This window comes from Bos javanicus, chromosome 7, assembly GCF_032452875.1.
Source record: "Bos javanicus breed banteng chromosome 7, ARS-OSU_banteng_1.0, whole genome shotgun sequence".
Classification (NCBI taxonomy): Eukaryota; Metazoa; Chordata; class Mammalia; order Artiodactyla; family Bovidae; genus Bos; species Bos javanicus.
The window spans coordinates 102395956-102419950 of NC_083874.1; the positions used below are offsets into that span (position 1 = coordinate 102395956).

A 23995-nucleotide genomic window follows, 5' to 3' on the forward strand; every position below is an offset into this window, starting at 1 on the left:
CCCACAATTGTACTGATGTTAGATCATCAATGACTTGATCCCTAGGATCAGGAAGTGACCTCCACTTACCTTTCCCTCACTGTCCTACTCAGTCCTCAGTGCCTGTGTTCTTAATTTCTGAATAGAAAATGAGACAAAAGAGTAGCTTTTGTGAACTTTATGAGCTAAGAGGCCTGGGAGAAAAAGTGATGGCAGCTGTAGTCAAACAAAATGCAGTGGAATGGAGTGGAAATAATGTAATGCAAGCCTTTTAAAAATAGACACACCATCTCCATATTCTTTCTTTTTCTACTGGCTGGGTGTAGAGAATCACAAAGCCCTTTGGGGTAGAAGACCTATAAAGTAGGTGGATCCTGAATTCCTGAATCACTGCACGGAAGAAAGCAGCTCTCTGCACAGGATTATCAGCATTGAATAGCAAAGTGAATGAGAAACTTCTGTCATTATAAGCTAATGGCATTTGGGGGCATACTAATATTTGCCTATTGGGGGCATAATAATATTTGCATTGTTTTTCATAATAAATGTAATAAACTGTCCATCTCTGAACCATAATATATATGTACATAGGTATTATGCTGCTAAGTCACTTCAGTCGTGTCCGACTCTGTGCTACCCCATAGACGGCAGCCCACCTGGCTCCCGCTCCCTGGAATTCTCCAGGCAAGAACACTGGAGTGGGTTGCCATTTCCTTCTCCAGTGCATGAAAATGAAAAGTGAAAGTGAAGTTGCTCAGTCATGTCGGACTCTTAGCGACCCCATGGACTGCAGCCCACCAGGCTCCTCCATCCATGGGATTTTCCAGGCAAGAGTACTGGAGTGGGTTGCCATTTCCTTCTCCAGTGCATAAAAAGAACAACGTGAAAGTGAAGTCGCTCAGTCGTGTCTGACTCTTCTCGACCCCATGGACTGCAGCCTATCAGGCTCCTCCGTCCATGGGATTTTCCAGGCAAGAGTACTGGAGTGGGGTGCCATTGCCTTCTCCGACATTGGCATTATATTTTCTTACAAAAAAGAAATCTGAGTTTGGCATAAATATTTATTTTGAAGAGGCTTCTTATAGTTGATTGATAAATAATTCACATTAATACTATCAGTAGTATTGAAATATACATTTTCATTCTTCCTAAATAATGTAATGTCAAACAAAACAAATTACATTTCAATTATTTGGGCTAAAAACAATAGTGAGCAGAGCATGCAGCAACGCTCATACTAATGCAAGAATGCATAAAGTCAAACAGGCAGCAATAATCTAGCATACTTTTAATAAGTATAATATCTTTTATTTGACATAGCAAAAGGCCATCAGTGCTATGAAATTTATGTGGATTTCTGTAACTAATATTTCTTTTTCATAGTGAAATCAAATTTGTGATTTCCTCTTTTCTCTATCACTTGATCAGTGTTTTAAAACTGTGTTAATGTTTGCAGTTCCTCCTATTACCAGTCACGATCTAATCATCATATATTCACACTCAGAGATGTGAGTAAACTTTATAAGAAAAAGTTCTTCATTTGACTGTCAGCATACTCTGGATCCCCACGCATTTGTCTTCAGTGCTTTAGCTGAAACCTAATGCCAGCGCTTCATGACTCTCTCTTCCTGCCATCTTATTTATTCCCTGCCATGCTGCTTTTCATTTCAGAGATTCTTTACGATCATCACCAGGGGCTCCTTTCCCAGAAGTTCCAGTCTTAAAGGACTGAGGTGTAGAGCTGACTTAAGCTAAGAGTCTCTGTGTCAAGAGCTGATGGGTGCTCCTGTTAAATCATTCTGCTAGATTGAGACTGACAAACCATTTCTTAGCAGGGCGGCTTTCGGATTCCTTGGCCATAAGTGAACAATTGTGTCAGCTGCTCTGCCCAGTAAAGTTGCATGCAGCATAATCTGAGACGGAATTCTACTTTTCACTCAGAGTCAGTTGCAGCTTGCCCCTCGTAGTGGGCAGTAATCCGCCTGCGCAACTGGAGGGAGCAAAACAGCTCTGGATCTGTGTTGAATTTAGTGAACTGACATCAATGAACAGAATTCTTGATGGTAGATTTTATGTGATTTTCAGCGTATAAGCAGACTTGAGCACCTAAATTCTGAGTAAGACATGGGCATTAGAGTCCCCTAGGATAGGAATAAACAGACGATGTTTGCATGTGCTTTCTTAGGTCCATAGCCTCTTGTGGGGGATCCTTTTCTTTCCCTCCCTCCTTCCCTTTCTCTCCATTCCTCCATTCCTTTTTTCCTTTTAAATGGGAGCAGCTGAATAAGGCTTGTGGAATTGTGAGAATACGTGGGTGGACCTACCTCATGTTGATTCTTTCTGTACACAGTTTCCTTCCATTTCTCTGATACAACAGAACATGCTCGCCTTCAAAACCGATTCTGAGAGGTGGCCAGTTCAATTTTTTGGCGAAATAAAACGTTCCCCACTTGAGCTTCTTCCCAAATGTATCTTATTCCCCCTCTCAGTTTTATCTTTTTTCATTGAACACTATCTTTTACCTCCCCCAACCCTCTAACTGGAGATGGTTTTTTAGATCTCACAAACAGAAGTTTAGATTAAAATGTAAATATCTCAGGGAAAGTCATCTCAACTTAGAATCATTTGTGTTGGGAGTCAGAAATTGCTGTCAGCCTTTGACCTGAAGCAAAGAGCAAGGCGAGTTTGAGGTATGTGCCTATGTTTTAATGTATGCGGTGGTTGGGTGGGGTTGTGGAGTCTGGGGGTAATTCATAATTTAGGAGGATTAGACACCACAGAAAGAAGCTGGGCTTAGATTTCCAGCTTCATCTTTTTGCCCGAGGTCAGCTCTGTTCCTCAACTATGTGGATGCAAATAAAATAGAGAGGCATTGAAAATAAGCTATTGGTGCAATTTACTTTTCCATATGCCTGTGTGATGTGGTTCTCTATCAAGTTACAGGTCTAATGAGAAATTGCCTCTGCAACTATGGAGTGTGTACCAGTGTTTTGGAATAATCCTGCTGAGAATGCAGGAAAAATACAAGCAATGGACAGAGTGTTAAGTTTTCTGTTGTGGGTGGGGGAGGCAAGCCTACTCCATTCCTGCTGACAGGACTCTGGCTCAGAAATAATTATTGACAACATCCCTTTTGTATCAAATACAATGAATAATTTTTTTTCAGTATAAATGCCATAATAAACTTGCTCCGTGAAGAAAGAACCCAGAGATGAATAAAGCTTGGCGTTCCCTGGTTTATACTCAGAGAACAGCCATTCATTGTGTTTTCATTCTCCTGCTGCAAAGTTAAATATGCAAGTTTATCTTTTAAAATTGCTCAGGAAATGACAGTGAATTGCAAAAGATAGCACAAAAACATGGAGGGGAGAAAATAGAGGAAATACTATTTTTTACTAATCAACCGAAATGTCTTGTTTCCCCCCATTGGAAACAAACTAAAATATATAAAATTTTTCCTTGACATACACCTTTATTAATGATCAATAATTTGATACCTTGTCTGTTTGTGTTTTTAATACTCAATTCAATTTCTGGTAGTTTTGCCATCCTAAGTCTGAGCCTGTTGTCATCATTCAGCTAAGGTGGTGGAAGATAAATTTTGCTTTGCCCACGGGTCTAACAAACCTTCCTTCCCTAGTTATCTATCAAAAGACTAAAGACAATCAGTGGCTTTTTTGTTTGTTTGTTTGTTATTGAGAAAAATTTGTAATGGGAAAAGTGACAATTCTGGAAAGAACAATTAATATATTTACTACTTTATTCAATTAGACCTACGGTTTCCTGATGGGCACCCATGGTGTGTATTAACACTCTAAAATTAACATCAAAGACACACAAGACCCCCAAGAAATAGTTTCTGCAACAACAAAAGCAAGAAAAAAATGAGCAAAGAAACAAAATGTGACCTGAGGAAACCCCTCAGTTTGAAACTAGTATGTTAGGAGTATGAAAATGAGAGTGAAGTAGCTCAGTCGTGTCCGACTCTTTGCGACCCCGAGGGCTGTAGCCCACCAGGCTCCTCTGTCCATGGGATTCTCCAGGCACGAATACTGGAGTGGGTTGCCATTTCCTTCTCCAGGGGATCTTTCCGACCCAGGGATCGAACCCAGGGATCGAAGCAGGGATCGGACCCGGGTCTCCCGCATTGGAGGCAGACACTTTAACCTCTGAGCCACCAGGGAAGCCCTATGTTAGGAGTATGTCCAGTTTCAAATCATACCAGGTAGGATATGTACAGAATTGCACTGGAGGAACATCATCCAAACTGAACTTTAGCACTCTGCTTATTCTTTTTCTCTGAAATGCAGTACGAATAGACTCATCTTTGTTATACTCTTTAAATAATTATTAGGCTTAATTGCCACAGTTCATAGAAATTTTAAAATTAGCAAGTGGTGCTTATCTCTCTGCTGTGCTCAGTGTTAATAAAACATGCTGCTCCATAAACACATTTCACATCATATTTGTCCATGATTATTTCATTGTTTTTCCAAGTACAGATGCCAAGAGACAAAGTGTTGCCGAATCCCTGTAATTACCAGCATTCCTCTCCATTTGGGGCCTCGAAGTATGTAGTCAATCTCTATTGTCTTCTGCCTTCGTTTTGAATCTGTCCCCAGTGCAGGAATGTCAAAAACACCATTTAGCTACACAGCCTGCTCAGTTTAAAAAAGGGAAAATCACATTCAAGCTACTAATTAAGAAAAGAAGAGAAGTGAGCTATGAATAAAAAGCACTGCCTTCTAAAAAGGCTTTAAAAGGGAACGTGCAACTATGCTGCATTCAGAAAAGGAATGATTCTTAGTTATCAAAGCTAAATTCTAATACAGCAGTTAGAAGCACAATTTTACTAACTCCTTAATATTTTAAAAGCATCCAAGTGAATGAGAATTCAGGTAATGTTCATTCCTTTTCTACCTTTAAAGGGGAGCTTAATTAATTTTTTTTCAGTTATCAGACACTTCTTTTCTAGAAGCTGCTTCTAGCCCTTTAAGATCATTTTGACAGTTTTAAAAAATATGCATTCCTTTGAAAAAAACTATACCAGTGTCCTTTGACGCGCAGATGTTTGGCAATATTGTTAATAGAATTGTCTGTGTGATATAATAATTTTTCCAAATGATTTATTTCAGCAGCTGCTTAGAACTATTTAGAATAAACTGTGGTTGAGTACCATAGACATAGGGCGAATGATTTAGGTGGTTGGATAAGTGGCAAGCAGTGAAAAAGCCTCCCTTCATTTAATGTTATTCTACAGAACTGTTCCTGCAAGCAGGTGATTAAAAATACCAGGTGTAAATATGGAATAGAATCTAAGTCGGCTGAATAACTGCATCTACCTTGAGAGCAGAAAATGCGTCATATGCTGCTCTCTCACAATTTTTCATTACTCTAATATCTATATATTGATTGATCAAGAATATGAAAAGATCAATATGTTCAGCCATACTTTATGGATTCTTGCCTAACTGTGCAGGAAGAAATACAGTTATACTAAACTCTTTGGACATGTTATGCTTCTTTGTGTTCCCCCCACGAGGCTTTGAACATGGTGGTCTAGACAGCTGCCCTCTTCCCACTCCTATTCTCCCAGAAGTAAGACACCCATTAAAGTCCATCAGTAGTTCACCATGTTTAGGATCCCACTTTCTTCTATCTCAGGACCTAGGTCTGGGGGCACTTACATAGGCAGACCACTAGATGCTGCTAGTATTCTTTTTATTGTTCAGTATTCTGCAAAGAAGTCTTCCTTCCCAGGGTGAGAGTCCTCAGACATTGAAGTCTGTCTTCTCAAATTGGAGCCATTTGGCTTCCAGCCTGAGGAGGAGCTTCAGACTCTTTCTTATCTTGGGTAGGAGAAATTTGAGAAGGTTCAGTTTTTGACACCATCAAATGATCTTACAGGGTATTATCCCAAGACTTAGTCCTTACCCTAATTCTGTGTTTCCCTCATGCCTGCATTTCTGCCTTGGGCCTAATGCAGCGTCCCTGAAGAACTGGATTCTGGGCACTTTTCACTCTCCCTTTTTCCTTTACCCTGAAAGACAGGAGTTTTACTTCTCAGCTTGATTTTGACCACTGGGTCCCAGCTACCTTTTGAGAAATTGCTCTGCCTTTCAGTTGCTGATAAGTATTTGAATTTCCTGGTGGTTAAATTACATGTTCTATGCACACATTCAAAGTTAGTTCAGATGGAAAGGCATTATGGCTTCTCTTTGGCGTCCAAAGCAATACACGAGTTTCAAGTGTTAATCTGGCTACCTGGGAGAGTGTCCTTTTCTTTTCTGTAACCACTGCTTACCCTCTACCAACCTATTTAATAGAAAAAATAGAAGGAGGCAATGTTCTTAGATATAGGAGATTGTTCTTTGCTCAAGGTTATATGAGAAGTATTCCCCTTTCTTATAAAAACATTAAAATTTTTATTTTGGGTCTTACTTGAGTGAGTCATGTTTCCCCAAAATTAAAACTTTAGTGTGTTTCTTAAAATGAGATATTATCTTCTAAAATAGTAACATTTTGAGGTTATTTTAATGTATTTTTGTTTTTGAAACTTCAAAAAGAAATTGAAATAAAGATAACTCCAAAACTTCAATTATCTTTGTTATTGTATGATACTTTTATTTTTAAAATATCTAGACCTTTAAATTATGTTCCTGTACTCTACTAAACCATTGATAAGCAGTATCTCTTTTAAACCACATTACCTTATTAGGTAGGAACAATTATTTACTTCATCTTTCAGGTGAGAAAATACAGTGGTCACCTTCGTTGCTCAGTGTCTTGCAGTTGTTAAGCAGTGGGTCATGAATTCAAATACAAGTTTGATATTGGAGTTCAGTCTGTTAATGTGATATATACCCCTTATTCTACTGTATTGATCAAATTTGTTTGGAAGAATTAGAATAGGTCATAACCCTTTATTTAAATATATTTCTGTGAAAAATTATGAAAAATGAGCTTTGTTGAATTATATTCTTTAAATATAAACTTATTCTTTCTATGTGGGGTCAGGCCGTTACACAGTCTCTTCTCATACATTTTTCATTGGAACTACTTGCTATGAAATGTCTATGAAGTTCCTAAAGCAAAAATCCATCTTTAAAGAAATGTTCATATGATGTTGGCAAAGTTGTTTTTTCACATTGGATTTCTGACTTCCTCAGGGATCTGAGTTTTGTTTAGATGAGTGGTGGAGCTTCAATCAGGCAGATTGATCACCTTTCACGTGTGATGCTTGCTGTCTGTCATTTGGGGGAAATACACAGATCCATTTTGTTCAATGTGGTCTCTAAGGGACAAGTTTGATATGGAAAACATTGAAAAATAATTGGGTGTAGTAATATTTATGGCTTTTAAAAATGTATTCTCTGTAATAGTTGGGTTTGATCTAAAGAGCTCATAGAGAGGGTTTTCCCCCTAATTCTGATGATAACGATTATTTTTATAATTGCTTAGTTAAGAGGAAAGATAAATCAAGTTCTTATAGCTCAAAAAACATAATGATAACTTTGAAATGTATTTTGTATCTGTGCAACAGCTCCATGGGCTATGAAGATAGGAGCACATCCTTCTGCAGCAAATGCTGAGTTTTATTGGGTGGAAAGGGATTGCCTCATATCACTGGTTGGAAAAAGATGACTCAGATGTGGGTGCTACTCTTAAGAATCTTTTTTTCTTTTTTGAGTAAAAGAGGCAAGCCATACATAGAATTTGAGGCAGAAAAATGCTATGTTCCATGATACTTAACATACTGTGGTGTCAGAAAGAGGACATATTTCCTACCTGAGATGATTTTGCAAAACGTTATCAGTGGTTTTGGACAAGGCTTTAATAAATATTTAAAATGCATGCATCCTTGTTGCAAATAACTTAGAGAAAAAATATCGTACATAGCAGGCACTATGGTGATAGATTTTAAAGACTGATGATGTATTTCAGTATTTCTGTCTTATTTGGTGAAATCTGAGCCTGATTTCTTAAATTTATATTAATCAATGTAGCTTGGTTGTCCACAGTAGATATCAAGAATCAGGCTCTATGTTTCAACTTAACATTAACTTATAATAATGTTGTTAATGATCTTTGTGTCTCAGTTATTTTATTTCTAGATGTAGGATACAGTTATTCCTCAAAATCTCAGAGAGAAAATTGTGACACTTTATAGGCAAAAGTTAAGATGAATTGTTCACATGGGAAGAAAATCTACCAGGGGAGAATGTTTAGGAAGTGGGTGGAAGGGCAAAAAGAGAAGTAAGGTGATTAAAACAAACGGTTGGAATAGACAGAGAAAGAGGGCAGAATAAAAGTTGTTCTCAGAAGAATTAAAGAGGAAGGGGAAAAGTTAGAGTTTCTTAGGGGTGGAAGACAGATCCCATCTTTCAAAGGACAATCAGTTAGGATATGACCAATAAAATATATGCAGTTCCTACATGAGTATCATGTTTTAGAGGCTTGATTATGAAGTTAAGAGGATGACCTTGGAGTTTTCAGTGATTCAAATACCAAATGTAAAAACCATAACTTTAGTCAAAATGATATGAATTATTACTTTCAAATTGATGCCTGGAAAAAAAATTAAAGCACTATTTATTTAAGGGACTACTTTTAAGCAGACAAAGAAAGAAATAAAAAAAATACATTTATAAATTATATAATTTCTAGACATCTTTTAATTGTTATAAAGATAGTAAATATTTTACAGTTTTCTAAATATAAAAGTGGTTGATTTCAAATGTGCAAGACTTAGCTCCCACATAAATAGTGAGGCTCTTCCATTTAAAAAGAAAGAGAGCAAAGAAGATAGTTTACATATTGAGATAAAGCATTTGAAAAAATAAGTAATACATACTTTAGGAAAGAAGCTGGTCACAGTATAACAAAAGGATTGTCAGAGAATACTTACGATAGGTCAAATCCATTTCACAAGAAGCAAATAAGAAACTTTCCTGATACTGACAAAAGCCTGGTAAGAGGAAAGAATCCTTGGTTTCTAATCGTGGCCACCTAGCTGAATCATGACAAGCGTTCCCTTCATCGCTCTGAGTCATCTCTAAGAGGGAAGGGCAAGAGGACATTAACCTCAAATATCTGGTTCGAAAGCTTGCTACTCAAAAGATGTCCTCTAAATGGAAGGAAGGCAGTCTGTAAATATAGCAGCAATACTGCTGAAATTTGCCATTACTTTTCTTTTTTTTTTTTTTTTGCCATTACTTTTCAAAAACATCTTTGTTAAAATATAATTCGTATATCATACAATTGACCAACTTATACATTTTTTTTTAGTGTAGTCACAGACTTATGCAACCATCTCCATCATAGCTTTTAGAACACTCCTTATTTTCCAGCCACCCTCTCTTTCAATGCCATACCTGGACGGCCACTATTATCTTTCTGTTGTTTTGCTTATTTTGAACATTTTATGTGGATGGAATCCCACAACATTTGGTCTTCCATGACTGGCTTCTCTAACCTAGCAAAATGTTTTCAGCGTTCAGCTCTGATGTGGCATGCAGCAGTAGGTTTTCCTTTTTTGTACGGAGAGGCCACATTTTGTTCCTTCATCCATTGATGGATGTTCAATTAGTTTCTGCTTCTTGGCTATTATGAACAATGCTTTAGTGGACATTCCTGTCCAAATTTTTGCATGTAAATATGATTTTATTTTCATAATTACTTTTTATATTAGAATTTTAAAAATTATCTGACTAGCTTAAGTCAGATAGATTAAAAAGTAGGACAAAGACAAAGAAAGTTGATAAACAGTCTACATTTACATTTAAGAATTATCTGGTTCCTGCATTGTCCTTTAAGAAAAATAGTTTCTCCAGAAGAAAATTTACAAAGACATGAAATAGTTATAAATGTAGGCATTTTTTGGAACTACTTAAAGGCTAGACATTACTCTAAGTTTATGGTATTTGTTATTGTGACTCTGGACTGGAAAATGGTGTTGAGGTTGAATTCTATCATGGAGGAGACAGGTAGTGTAATTAAAAAGTGTTTTGCCAGTAAAGGAAAACTTCTGTCTCTGATTCGAGAGCATTTGAATTTGTTACACTCGATAGTCTCTGTTGTAGAGCTCGTCTTGTAGAGATCATCTGGCATTGTGTCTTTTAGGGAAATTTGGTCTCCCCAACATGAGGTGAATTTTCAGCATACGGTACCTCCCTTTGGAGCACATTAACTGGGACTGGAGAGCTGTGGGCACGCATTTTCTTGTCACTGAGTGATTAGTCAACACATACATGGTAGTGATTGCTATAAATAAAAATAATAAAAAGGAATAGCCATATTCTGTTTAGATGTGGAAGACATTGTTAGAAAAAGGTTAAAAAGATGATTTATATAGCTAAGGATATACTTAATAAATGGATTACTAAGTTTATGACTTTTTAAAGTCAAGGAAACAACTGAATGTTCTAATTCCAACATGAATCTGGCTTGAATTTAAAGCTAAATGCTGTGATGCTTGGAAAATCTCTGAAATTTTTTTTTTTTAAACCCTCATTTAGGAAACAAATATTGGTCTTACCTTTTCATGCTTCTTGCAGATTTAGGCTTTATTTCCAGATAATTAAAATCACACAAAATTCACTAGCATGCTGAGAACTTCCTGGAGAAGTCCTAATAAACCAATAAACACATTTGAATGTAAAGCAAAACTATGAAAGGCACCGAAAGTCAAATTTGGAAGATCTAAATGCTTTTAATGGAACTGGGTTTTGAGTAGGTAAATTTACTGTAACTTTTGTAATTCTAAGCACGAGGTAATCTAATTGTCTTTGGTCTTCATTTGTCAACTGTTCTCAGACATAGAAAGTATTTAGATAATAATGATTGTTTCTTAGCAATTCATTTTTCCTTAATATTTTTTTTCAGGGGGGAGGAAGTATGGAGCTATTTGCAGCAAATCAGTAAGGAATGCATGGAATGACACAATTTGTTGTATTTTAGAGCTTTGATAGACTATGTAAGTGTAATAAAAATAATAGTAGTTTGCATACTGGTTTCTTTTACCAAGTAAGTTCAGTTCAGTTCAGTCACTCAGTTGTGTCTGACTCTTTCCGACCCCATGGACTGCAGCACACCAGGCTTCCTTGTCTATCACCAACTCCCAGAGCTTACTCAAACTCATGTCCATCGAGTGGGTGATGCCATCCAACCATGTCATCCTCTGTCGTCCCCTTCTCCTCCTGCCCTCAATCTTTCCCAGCATCAGGGTCTTTTCAGATGAGTCAGTTCCTCTCATCAGGTGGCAAAACGATTGAGTTTCAGCTTCAGCATCAGGCCTTCCAATGAATATTCGGGACTGATCTCCTTTAGGATGGACTGGTTGGATCTCCTTGTAGTCTAAGGGACTCTCAAGAGTCTTCTCCAATACCACAGTTCAAAAGCATCAATTCTTTGGCTCTCAGACTTGTTTATGGTCCAACTCTCACATCCATACATGACTACTGAAAAAACCATAGTTTTGACTAGACGGACCTTTGTTGGCAAAGTAATGTCTCTGCTTTTTAATAGGCTGTCTAGGTTGGTCATAGGTTTTCTTCCAAGGAGTAGGCATCTTTTAATTTCATGGCTGCCATCACCATCTGCAGTGATTTTGGAGCCCCCCAAAATAAAATATTCACTATTTCCATTGTTTACCCATTTATTTGCCCTGTAGTGATGGGACTGGATGCCATGATGTTAGTTTTTTGAATATTGAATTTTAAGCCAACTTTTTCCTCTTCTCTTTCACTTTTCCTCAAGAAGCTCTTTAGTTCCTCTTCATATTCCGCTATAAGGGTGGTGTCATCTGCATATGAGCATAAAATAAGCATATAATCTTATTTTTTCACTTTTTAAATTTCCACTTTTTATTTTGATTGCCTGATTTTATGGATTTATATTCTGGTGATGTATCTAACTTGTTCCATATACACTAGTATAATGATAATCATAGCTGGAATTTCTACCTCGTGTTGACTACAAGTTTGGCACTAAGTACTTTCAAATATATTATTACAATGCTTATCATCAAAACAAGCTATAATGAAGATCGGTTTTTCTCATATAAGGAACTGAAGACACAGAAAAGTTAATCATCATACTGTCAGAATATTGAACTCAGGTCGTGTGATTTCAGAGTTAATATGTTAAACATTTGTATATGCATTTGGTTTTGTGTATGTTAATATAATAAGCAGTCGATTTTTTTGTGGATATAAAAATTAACCTTAAATATAGATTCATTTATTTGCCACATTTGCATGCTTGTGCATGTAATGCACCTTTTCCTTAAAATTATTTGCCTATTTGAAAAATAACAAGCATTAAGGTCACCTGTAATGTACATGGTTATTCTGATTTTACCTGAGGCAGAGGAAACCACTAAAGGAAAATGCACAATTCTATACCAGCCTTGCCAGCACCAAAGTTGGATCTGGGAGTGAATTAAATACTCCCAGTCCTGTTCAAAACATGGCACTTCCTTCTAGGAATTAAATACAGCATCCTTTAAATTTGTCAAATCTATAGTTATGTTGTCCACATCTTCTAGGAAAATACTAACCTTCATGAGGCAGAGAAAACAAAGATGTGTCATTTAAAAGAATAGGTATTATAATATTTTAAATACAACATAAATGTCATGTCAACATTTTTGAAGGAATAAGGCAAAAATAAATCATTAATTGGGTAAATTCTCCATAGTGCTTCGGCATCAATGTCCTTTAAGTACATTTTTTGTTAAAAGCTCTTCTGAAGAAAATGTCTTTCATGGCTTCAGTGTGTAGCTTAAAATTAAACATTATCCCTCCTAATATGAAATTCCTTTTAAAATAATATCGGGAATTCAGATTTCATTTTGTTTTCTTTTATTCCAGGTCAGGATGTAGTGACTTTAGCAATGACGAGAAGAATGTGGCAAGAGGCTGAGTTATACTGTTTGCTTCCGCCTTTGCTGGTCTGATCACACAGGTCAAGCAGGCCCCTTTCTGGCACCCCACTCCAGTACGCTTGCCTGGCAAATCCCATGGACGGAGGAGCCTGGTGGGCTGCAGTCCATGGGGTCAGGAGTCAGACACGACTGAGTGACTTCACTTTCACTTTTCACTTTCCTGCACTGGAGAAGGAAATGGCAACCCACTCCAGTGTTCTTGCCTGGAGAATCCCAGGGACGGGGAAGCCTGGTGGGCTGCCGTCTATGGGGTCTCATAGAGTCGGACATGACTGAAGCGATTTACTAGTACTTACCAGTTAGGTAACCAAGACTCCTAACAATAAGGTTTTGTGATTATATGAATTCAGCAGAATCAGTGTCAAGTCATAATTATAATACGGTGCTGTTTTTAACTCTTCAAGGCATTTTCCTCCCTCTTTTAGGGAAAAAAAAAAAAGCCTTTGATGTGCTGTGATAGACTCCTTGGGTATTGATCCAGTCTTAAAAGAAACAAGCCTACTTTACAATAGAAAGATACCCAGCTGTAACAAAACAACAACGAAGAGAAAACGAGAAAGCAGGTGAATTTAGTCACTCGTCTGTATCTATTAAGGAACCTGTCAAGATGACTTTTTAAAATCCAGTAATTAGGAATAAATCCTCTATCTATATAAAATATACAGTGAGTAAATATTTACACTTAGAGCAGTGAATGGAGTACGCCCAGAAACCTGGGAACAGTTTTCTCAATTGTGATTTGGGATTTAGTGATGATGCTGTAGGAAATATTTTTTTGTGGGACTGGGTGTACCAGTGTGGGGTTTCTCCAGGAATCTTGGTCAAGGAGTTTGATTATGCCATCTGAGACTTCACCAGTGTGTTGCAAATATGCAGCCGTCTTGCTCTGCATTGAAATGTTGCCATTAAGGTGGATGATCATGGTTCTTAGCATAGCCATACCATGGAACCAGTTTGCGTTTTACCAAAAATAATAATAATAAAAGTTGAAAATTAAAACATGATATTTTTATTAACAATGACTGGAATATAAGGTCTCAGGACAAAGGGATTATGACTTGAAACGGTGTTTTGTATAGTTTTGAAAAAAATGTAACTACTCAAATGCAAATATGTGACTGATGTGGTAATTCTTTTATCTGTATTTATGCTCTTTTTCTCTCGTAATGCTTTTAATATTCTGCTCTTTGACACAGCAGGCAGCTGAATTGTAAGAACTTTGTCAAAAGCACTTTGAATATTATCCTGACAACCTTGGTGGCTAGATTTTTTTTTTTTTTTTTGGCATTTTAAGGAGACAGGTGAGTAACCTAGAGAGTTAAGGGGGAAAGAAACCCTTTTAGGCAATAGAAGCTACAAGTTGCCAGTCACAAATACCACAATACGTATGAACATTACTTAACCAAAAGTAACTAAGAAAGGAAGAAAGAGAGAAAGGGAGAGAAAATATTTGAATTTGATTCTAATCTCCTATAAACCAGATGACATGCTTTTTAAGGACGGTGAGATCCACAGCTTTGCAGTTCATCTGAATAACAAATATCAATTAGGAGTGCTTTATGAATAATACATTCGAGTATTTAAGGTATACAGTGTTAGGAAGCAAGATGTCTGTAGAGGTAGCTGGCAGGTGTTTCTGGTATGTGTGAAGTTACTTAAAATTGGGCTGTTGGAAAACATTATTCTTTTGTAACTATTGATGCATCTTTATTAGGAATTTAGAAAGTACTTACTATGTTGTCTGAACAACTTCCCAACGTGTAAGTTATGTGGCAAAACTTAGATGTGGTCAAAGATATGATGGATTTGAAGGAGACTTTATATCTTTAAAAGAGAAAGATGTTTAATTGTATTGTCAAAGGAGCTATACTTATTTGAATTAACGGTTGCTAACTTTTGCCTGGGTTTTTTTTCCCAGATGTCAACTGAAAGGATAAACATAATCCTCAGTTATTCTCCTTGCATCTGCCAAGCACCCAGGCCAAGTTCAGGTGAATAGCACAGGAGGCTGAGGGGAAAGGAGTCCTGCGGTCCCTTCACCATTCCTGGAAAGCACAACTGAAGTGAAGTGGCTCAGCCATGTCCGACTCTTTGCAGTCCCATGAACTGTAGTCTGCCAGGCTCCTCTGTCCATGGGATTTCCCAGGAAGAGTACTGGAGTGGGTTGCCATTTCCTTCTCCAGGAAAGCACAGTTAGTGTCACGCTAATTAAAATGGTTTCATTTTGTTTAGAGTGTTTCTTGAAAATTCCGGCACTAGGAAATATCTATTGTTATGCTTTAGTTTGAAAATGGATTTTAAAAACTATTTTAAATAGTGTTGTATTGATCTTTTTAAAATCACAGCTGAGTACACTGCCCTAAATAACAAACATAACAAAACTCCAGTTTTTATCCGTTGAGATTTTAGATCCCAGTGAGGATGAAGCATCAGGATTCCTTGGTCATCTTTTGAGAGGGCACTGGGGAAGCAAATGTCAGGCGGAAGGGTAATGTCTTTCTAACAGTTGGTACCTGATACTGGCATGATAATGTAATAACATGGACCGAGCATTGGGCTTCACAGGTGTCAGTTGCCATTTGCGAAACAGAGAAGTGTTAAGGTCCTTTCAGGCCCTTTCTGGCAGGTCTCTTCACCACCCGAGAGGGCCACATCTCTGCAGGTTCAATCCTACTCTAAATCTGGGTGATGTTTGTGGATTTTGCAAGAAAATGGTTGGATAAACTCCCTTCCCAAGTGAAAGAAGAAACACCTTCAGTTCATTTTTCCTTTTTACTGCTCTTACTGAAGTGTGTTCTCCTTTGCCCCTCCCTCCCTTTCTTCATCCTTCCGTGTCCTTCCTTCATCTCTTCCTTTCTTTTCTCTTTGCTCCCTCGTTCCCTGGCTTCCTTACCTTTATTTCTGTTTTTGGTCTCAGATGCTTATTAAAATCAATAAAAACTACCAAAACATCTGTTTGAGTTAAGATGCTTATTGGTTTACTTAAAAGTTCAGGTGTTATTCTGGGTTCAGCTAGTAGTTGATCAAAGACACCGTGAGTAGCTAGTTTCTTTCCATTTCTCTACTTTACCTTCTGCAAAGTCACTTCTGAATCCAGACCTGTCTTTAAAGATTATCTTTTTGATAGCTTTCATGGGAAATTAGGAAAAGCTTTTGCTCCAGAATTCATCCTTTCTCATAGCCAGAATGGAACCTGACACAAAGCTGAAATCATTGTTATTCAAGGAAATGGAGTTTGTGATTCGCTGAGGCCAAGGAATTTCAGTTTGGGCTCAGTACCAACCCCATTTTAGGCATGGCCTAAAATGAGGGATGTGATTCACTAGAACGAATATACCTGCTAAACCTATTCTCTAGGAAATTTCACTTAGTCCTGAGACTTTAAATTTAACTAAACACTAGTGACTGTATTTTATATTACATAATATATAATAACCAGTAAATTATATAATGTGTGTGTTTATCTCCTGCTGTGTGTATGCATATGTGTATGCATATATGTGTGTATGTATGTGCTGCTGATGCTAAGTCACTTCAGTCATGTCCGACTCTGTGTGACCCCATAGAGGGCAGTCCACCAGGCTCCTCTGTCTTTGGGATTTTCCAGGCAAGAGTACTGGAGTGGGGTGCCATTGCCTTCTCCAGTGTATGTGTGTGTGTGTGTGTGTGTGTGTGTGTGGGTAGGAATGTATGCATGTGTATATGTATGTATGTATATATATACACATATCTCCAGTATGGGACACTCCTCTTTTATTTTATTTTGTGTGTGTGTGTGTGTGTGTGCATCAAGTTTCCTGTTCAGCACTTCTACTCTGACATCTAATTGTTGTCCTTGTTCAGTCGCTAAGTTGTGGCCAGCTCTTTGTGACCTCATGGACTCCAGCACGCCAAGCTCCTCTGTCCTCCACTAGCTCCTGGAGTTTGCTCAAGTTCATGCCCATTGGGTTGGTGATGCCATCCAACCATCTCATCCTCTGCAGTCCTCTAATCCTTTTGTCTTCAATCTTCCTTAGCATCAAGGTCTTTTCCAGTGAGTCACTTCTTCTCATCAGGTCGCCAAAGTATTGGAGTTTCAGCTTCAGCATCAGTCCTTCCAATGACTATTCAGGGTTGATTTCCTTTAAGATTGACTGGTTGGATCTCCCTGAAGTCCAAGGGACTCTCAAGTCTTCTCTGGCACCACAGGTTAAAAGCATCAGTTCTTCGGTGCTCAACCTTCTTTATGGTCCAACTCTCACATCCATACATGAAAACCATATAGCTTTGACTATATGCACCTTTGACATTGAACAGACCCTTACAGTTTAGCATGTCTCAGACCAAACTCCTGAATTCCATCCACTGTAGGCTATTTTCCCTTCTATTCTTTCCTATCAGTAACAGCTTACCCAGTCGCTCAGTGCCAACAGTGCGGAGCCATCTTCTTTTCCCTCCTACTTCGGGCCTCTGTGGCTCCGCACTCACTGAGTATCCTGTATTTCCCTCCCTCCACTGCTCTCGTGAAGCTGCCATCATTTATTTCTGTAATGACCTGGTGACTCTTCTTGGGGCTTTAGCTCTCACCCCCTTACTCTATTCTATTCTGTCTATAAACAGTGATGTTTTAAAAGCATTAGTCAGATTTTCTGAGACTCCCTAGTGACATCCTATCACACTGAGAATAATCTGCAAATTTCTCAGTATGACATGAAAGGGCCTTCATAATCTGACCCTTGGATATCTCACTACCTTCATGTTTTTCCCACTAATAATCTGCTCCAGACACATGCCTTTCTGGCAGTTCCACACCCACATTAAGCACTTCTACTGTTCTGAGCTTCTTCACTTGCTCTGCCTGAAATGCTCTTCCCTAAAGTTGTGTCATAATTCAGCCTAATTCCTCACTTCCTTTTCTTGGTTTGCACCTCAGATTTTACTGTTGGAAAGAAAACTTTTCTGACACTGCCACTGCCACCTAAAATTTCGTACGCTCTCAGTATCTGTAAGTATCCCCTTATCCTGCTTTTGTTTATAAAAATAATTTTTCAACTTTTCCCCAAGTTCTACCTAGTATTATGTGTATGTATGTTCATCTTATATCCTGTCCCAGCCCATCTTACCCTACTGTATCATCATTTATCACACTTGCATGTAGCCTCCATGAATGCAGAAACTTCATTTTGGTCACTTCTGTATCCACAGTACTTGAAACACTGGTTGGAGCATAATGAGTGCTCAGTAAATATATAATGAATAAAAGTCTGTAATGTAAGTTTTCAAACTAAATTCTCATTTGAACTGCAGTTTGAAAGATCAGTACCTGAACAGTATTTTCTAACATCCCCACCGCCCCCCCACCCCTCCCCGGTATAATAGCTAAAATACTTGTTACCCATTCTGGGCACCGCTATTCATTCTATTTTTCCTCTTCTTTTCTTTGAGTGTTTGTGTGTGTGTGTGTGTGTGTGGCTTGTCTTTAGCTCTTTAGTGAGTGCATAAGAAAAACAGTGATTAGAAGAAAACAAGATTATGTATTTGGGAGACTATTTGTAATGATTAAGCATCCATTCTTCTGTTAAAGATAAACTCTTTTTCTTCTTTGGGTGAAGTAGTGTTTTCTGAGCAGAAATAAGAGTCTGCCTAAGTTGTAGGTGGTCACATTCGTGTCAATACATTGCTTTTGCTGGATTCCTGTGTTTTATGTAAGAAATAGTGGGCTGATACATTTTGTACTTCAGCTATTGCACCTTTTCTGGTTGCTTTGTTAAACATGTTCAGTCCTGGTGTTGGGAAGATCCCCTGGAGAAGGGAATGGCAACCCATCCCAGTATTCTCGCCTGGAGAATCCCATGAAGAGAAGAGCCTGGAGGGCTATAGTCCATGGCGTCACAAAGAGTTGGATGTGAATGAGCAACATGACACTTTCAGTAAACATGTCCCAGTCTGTGGGACTTTGTCATTTGTCTTTGAAACAGAAATGCATCTGTGGGAAAGCACTTTTATTTTATTATTTTTTTAATTTAATTTAATTTTTTAACTATATATGGGAAAGCACTTTTAAAAGGCCTCATTATACATCATCTGTTTGTTATGTTTTACCAGTACTTTACTGGGCCTCGTCTGTTGATAAAGGATAAGTAACTATAGGCAAAGTCCAGATTTGGGGATTCTTTCATCTACCATTAGGATAAGAACTTCCGTGCACACCATTAATTATATAGATTCCAAAGCATAGCTAAAATATGACCTGGTGTTAGGATATTATCTTATTATGTACAGTAAGAAATGCATGGTTTAGGGAAAATTTATATTCTTTCTTTTCTCTTTTGGGAACACAATTTTTAGAATGATTACAGATTTATTAAAAGAAACAAACTAATGCTCTTTGATGGATTAAGTTTTAGTATTTTTTCCCTCTTTCAAGAGGTTAGAGTAGTTGGATTTGGGTGAAAAAGTGGAAATAAGTTTTTCTGAAATTCGTCCAAATCCTTCGAATTAAAATACGCAGGGCTTACTGAAATTGCCTTTTGTATGTCTGTCTGTCCCTGTATGCAGCACAGACGGACCACCACATGAAGGCACAGTGGGAAGGTGGCCACCTGCGAGCCAAGGAGAGAGTCCTCAGGAGAAACAAACCTGCCTTGAGCTTCCAGCTTCCAAAAATGTGAGACAATACATTTCCATTATGTGACTGACTGAGTCTGTGATATTTGGCAGTCCTGGCAAACTAAACATTTTTTATCCTGTGTATTTTTTTAAAAATTAGTATCTCTTCACATGACTTAGTGAAAGGTGATCCAAATTATTATGAAACATTTTAGTTCATCCACTCTTAAGGGGAAGAGAATGGAGATTTACCTTTTGAATGTAGGATTATCAAAGAATTCACAGTCATATTTTTAAACTGCAATATTTTTGGAGAGAATGGAGGAGGTAGTTACTGGGAAGGAACATGGAGTGAGGCTTTTGTAGGATACTCTATAATCTATTTCTTTATTGAGTATTGCTTCCATGGATATATTTCTTTTGTGATAATTCCCTGTGCTCTATCTACACTTTTGTGAATTTTTCCATATGTGTGTTATATTACCAAAAAAGAGTTAAAATGCTTAATGCTAATTTTGATCATCTTTCACTAAAACGTTTAGCCATCTGAAGAGATACTTTTAAAGAAAATACACAGGATTCAAATGTTGTTAAGTGTAAACAGGCTAATTAATCATGTAGATGTGCAGCAAATGGTGTACAATAAGTTGATATTTTCTACATCTACCAGAACACCAAATATCCTAGCATAAACTATCATAATATATGATGGCTCAGGGTACATCTAGTACTTAGAATTCATGAAGGCAGTCAATTTTTTTCTGTACTCAATTCCGATTAGTTGTAAGATTAAATATTTTTGTTAAGATTATGGTTATGTGGCTTCGTGGTATATCTTTTTGCCACAGATGCCTCAGGATAAAGACAGATCCTGCAGAGAAGGTGAGTGCTGTGCACTATTTGTACAGAAAGGTTGTGGCATTGTCGCCAATATTGGAGATGCAGGTGTGCCTTGGATTTACTAAAGGATTGCATTCTCCACTACATTTGACTCTGTGTTAAATGCTGCTATGAAAAAGGAACAGATAAGTAAGAGATTCTCTTGGGTGTATGTGAAGGGACATCTTAATGTCAAACCCCTCAATCTCACTGAAACGAGGCTAACACACATGTTTTAAAGACGTAAAGATAAATCCTGCGTCTTTAAGGCTCACTCACTGCTTTTTTAAACCTCTGAAATTACTTCCATGATGATGAATTCTGGTTCTACTGATAGGTGACATTAGAAAAGTGAGAGGGGACCCTTGATAATTATGGCAGAGTGTGCTTTGGAGAGGTCCCGTTTTCTATATGTAAAAGCCACCAGGTTCACTCTTTATATAATTCTGAACTGAAATGAAAATTAATATATGGTAATCAGAGTTCACCTCTTGAGAATACTTACCTTGAGAATACCACTTTTATCTAAGTGTTCATTAGCAAAGGTAATAAATCTAATATTCTCTCCCAAATAATCATGCATTAAAAAGCTATTTCCAGAACCAGAGTATAAATGTGCACCATCTGAATTAACAAAGAACAATTTTAAAGAAACTTAAAGATGAGTTTTAAGCAGGTGCTGGGATTTTATTAACTATTTTTTTGTGTGCCACAAAAGAGAGCCATCTCTCTTTGTCAATCAAGGCTCCTAGGCTTCATTTAGAATTTTTGACATTTGTAGATATAAATAGAGCATCTGAATAAGAGCAGGATATTTAGGTGACTCTTCTAGCAGAGTTCTGAAGGATGGGGTTATACACACTAATAATGTGATTATCAAAATTGTTTTTGATGATGTACAGGATTAAAAAATGGGTCTGATGATTTCTTAGTCTGCACTCTACCTAAGGGAAATGGAAATAGATGAAAAGATGTACAGCAGTTAAAAAGATCAGAATACTGAAAGAGCAGTTATTATTATTACAGTAAATTTGGTCTGGAACATTTGAAGATGAGCCTGAGCCCTTGGTTGATAACCATTGCCCTGAAGAAACCTAGAAATGATTTCCCTTGGAAGTAGGCTAAGGAAGATAATTCCAAAAGGACTTTCTTGATTACAGTTAATAAGCTTTCAGCCTGTAGTGATGTTCATGCACACAGAATGAACAAAATTTCTGATGTGGGCTTCTGAATACAGGGGCCTTCAGGATTTTGCTTGGAAAAAAGTAGTCCTTTGTTTGTGCGTCTTAGCAGTGGCGGTCTCTATGTGTACATTCATTTGTACGTGGAAATTGGAATTCACATGGATGGTCTATCTAGAGAATATGTATTCTCATGTTCATGAACATTCCATAATTTGCAGCATGGGTGTTTGGGAGGTTCGATATTATCTAGTGGGAGTGGCATGCTGCTGCTGCTGCTGCTGCTAAGTCGCTTCAGTCGTGTCCGACTCTGTGCGACCCCATGGACTGCAGCCCACCAGGCTTCTCCATCCCTGGGATTCTCCAGGCAAGAACACTGGAGTGGGTTGACATTTCCTTCACCAATGCATGAAAGTGGAAAGTGAAAGAAGTCGCTCAGTCGTGTCTGACTCTTAGCGACCCCATGGACTGCAGCCCACCAGGCTCCTCCATCCATGGGATTTTCCGGGCAACAGCACTGGAGTGGGGTGCCATTGCCTTCTCCCAGGGAGTGGCATAGTAATTCTCGTTTCATTTACATTGGATACTTTTGTAGCAGTGTCACTTCATGTGTAGTACTTATAACTCAGAAGCAACTCCATTTTAAACCTGCACTTGTGAGTGTATATGTGTTTGTAGGTTTCTATTTTAAGAATATAGAGGTGCTTCTCTCCACCTGAACAGTGTTTTTCAAATGGGGTATCGTGTGGGGCAGCCTAGGTCAGAGAAGAATATGAATGCCATGGTAACGGAAGAGGAGAGGAGGGCTTTGGAGCAAGACAGCTTGACTCTGAATCCTGCTCTCAGTACTTTAGTCCCTACTTTCTTTATCTGTAAAATAATGGTAATAATACCCTACCTCATAAGATATTTTAAAATTAAATGAGCTAAAGAATGAAAAGCGCCTGTATGTTATTTGAAATACACTGAACCGTGAGTAGCCAGCGGACATTATCGCATTTCTTTCTAGATCGGTGAACTTCATGAAAGGGTGGTGATTGTGGTAGAACTGCCTTCTGCTGTGTTTCCAGCACAACCAGCTGCCTCACCATTATGTGCCGTGGGCCACAAGAGCAAAGAGACTACAGATGGCCTGGAACAAGCCATTCCCTCTGCCTGAGACATGATTTAGAGTGAATTCTGAGGTTCAGTCTTCACAATTCATCAATAGTCTATCATTTAATAGACAGAATTAGAAGGCCAAAAGAGGAACGGCACATTTTAAGGCTTCAAAATTTGGTATTCCAGGGCAGTTTGGAAGAATTTATTCGAGATAGACATATGTGCCAGGATTGAAGAATAAAAATTAAGGGCAGAGTTATTTAGAGTACATTCACCATTCCAAAAGGCAATCTGGGTAATTCATAGCAGATAGTGGCAGCTTTATAAGACATCATCATCAATAAACATTTATAAGCATCCACCAGGGCCAAGACCATACCTGGCACTAGAAATTACTGAATAATTGCTTAACTCCAAGTTTCATTTTGGTTCTGGAGACATGGTCACGCATTGGTGCATAAGGGAGTGTTCATGATGGTGAATGATCACAGTAAGATTTTATCATCACTATTGAAAAGCATGCCACATATGATTTCCAATTTATGATGGAAGCAACCAAAATATGGTATGTTCAAATATGTCGTATTATGAAGACTTTATTTAATGTATAAGTTATTCCAATGAAAATTTTAAAAGCCTTGTAAATAACACTTTCTTTGATGCTTTTTCTTTTATCACTTTATACTAGTCAATTTTTTGATGGGTTTTACAACCATTGACACATACTCCTGAACACAGTGAAACTACACACAAAGGGAATTCTCTCAGAAAAAAAGTTTAAAGATTGGAATTTTATTTCAGGCCACAGCAGAATGCTTTAGAGCAGATAGAGATCTAGTGAGTTATCCATTGGCACCAAGACTCTAAACTCTGTCTTACAAATGGACTTGATATAATTCGTGTTAGCCTGGCAGGAACAAATTGACAATGGAAAGTGTGGGCTCACTCATACATTGTACTGGCTTATTGACATTAGTGTACCTTGTTAGATAAATCTACACATTTTCATCATCGGAGGCTCTACAAATGACATTAAAATTATCTTTGAGTTTCAGAAAGGAGTCCTTAATTACTACATAGTTACATCTGTCTTTAATAAAATGTCTCCCCGCCTTTTTTTTTCCTTTTGTAGAAGAGAAACTAAGAGAGAAATACCTTCGACCAGAGGGCTCCTCAGATTATGTTAGATACATCACAGGGATTCATTCTCTTAAAATGTGGATTCTGATTCATTAGGTTTGGGAGGGATATGAAAAATGTGCATTTCTAACAACTCCCAGCTGATACTTTTGCCTGTAGTTCATGCACCACATTTTCAGTA

General features: G+C 37.8%; 1 long non-coding RNA gene across 1 annotated transcript in view; it reads left to right on the forward strand.

Annotated features, from left to right (window-relative positions):
• The window catches only part of LOC133251725 (uncharacterized), a 171401-nt gene that overhangs the window by 97566 nt on the left and 49840 nt on the right, over positions 1-23995 (forward strand). The window contains exon 2 of the long non-coding RNA XR_009737759.1: positions 19463-19571. This is a non-coding gene — a long non-coding RNA (uncharacterized LOC133251725). The remainder of the gene's footprint in view (positions 1-19462; positions 19572-23995) is intronic.